The sequence below is a fragment of the Mus musculus genome, chromosome 1 (genome assembly GCF_000001635.26).
Source record: "Mus musculus strain C57BL/6J chromosome 1, GRCm38.p6 C57BL/6J".
In the NCBI taxonomy this organism is placed as follows: Eukaryota; Metazoa; Chordata; class Mammalia; order Rodentia; family Muridae; genus Mus; species Mus musculus.
Window position 1 is genome coordinate 65,504,461 of NC_000067.6, and position 1,085 is coordinate 65,505,545.

The 1,085-nt window shown below is 43.6% G+C and overlaps 1 non-coding gene across 1 annotated transcript; it reads right to left on the minus strand.

Moving 5' to 3' along the window:
* Positions 1-532: 532 nt before the first annotated feature.
* Positions 533-675, minus strand: LOC115487656. The gene has a single exon (XR_003949257.1). It is a non-coding gene; the product is annotated as a small nucleolar RNA SNORA48 (small nucleolar RNA).
* Positions 676-1,085: the final 410 nt, after the last annotated feature.

Genomic DNA, 1,085 nt, shown 5'->3' on the forward strand with positions numbered 1-1,085 from the left:
CTTAGCCATAGAGCTAGACATGGCCCTCAGCAGTAATTCATGCTGGGACCTGACCGTGTCCCTAGGTGGTGGGGCTGGCCACTCACAGTAGGCTACTCCTCTCCAGAGTCTCTTGTTCATAATGCTCAAGTTGCTCCACTTCTCATTTTCTCCCATATGAATACCAAATATTCACATATTGTGGTGGCTCTCATGCAGGTTGATCACTCATCTGGTGGGTCCCTGGGTGATATCATACATCCATGCTGCATGGCATTCAAGTACGTGTCTATGGCTAGCCTGTGCCATGCTCTGGAAGAAAGGTCTATGAGTAGCATGGTGGTCTGCAGGTCTCTGCCTGTTTCCCTTCTCCTAGGCTGTGCTTCGTTGAAGTAGGCAGGACTCTGTGTGTCTATGGCCTCTGGTACCATGGGTGGAGGGAAGGTCTGTGGATGTCTTTTCCAGCCCACATTGCTTGGCATAGCAGAGTGCAGGCCTCTGTTTGTCTTCCTCCTTTCAGGTTGTGCTGCCTTGATTTGATTTAATTTAAATTTTATGCATCCTAGGCATAAGACAGCTTTGGCCACCAAGCCAGGCATCAAGCTAGGATGAACAAAGGACTGTTACCTACTCTCCCCTGACTGATATAAAAACACCACCGTCAACAAGGTGTCTCTTGGCCCATTGTCATGGGTGAGAGGTATTTCTTTTTAAAGAGTGTTGCCACTGGCATATCAACCACACTCTAATAGATGGTCATCAATCCAAGAATATATGGACATCACAAATTTGACTTGAGGAGTTAAAAAAAAAAGGACACAACGTTTAGTGGGTAGGGAAGCAGGGGTTGATCTTGGAAATGCTGGGGTGGGTATGAGTATAATCAAAACACTACAAATTCCCAATGAGCTAGTAAAAATAAAATTTGTTGGCTGAACATGCAACAAATAATCAGATATTTAGTCTAGCCTTAATTTATTTTTCCTTTATGTTTAGAATAAATTTCAAAGGGAAAATTGTAATTTTATGATTGAAAAACTAGGCAGATGATTTCTACAACAGGTTAAGTTGTGTTCCCTCTCTTTCATACACTGAAGTCTCAGCCC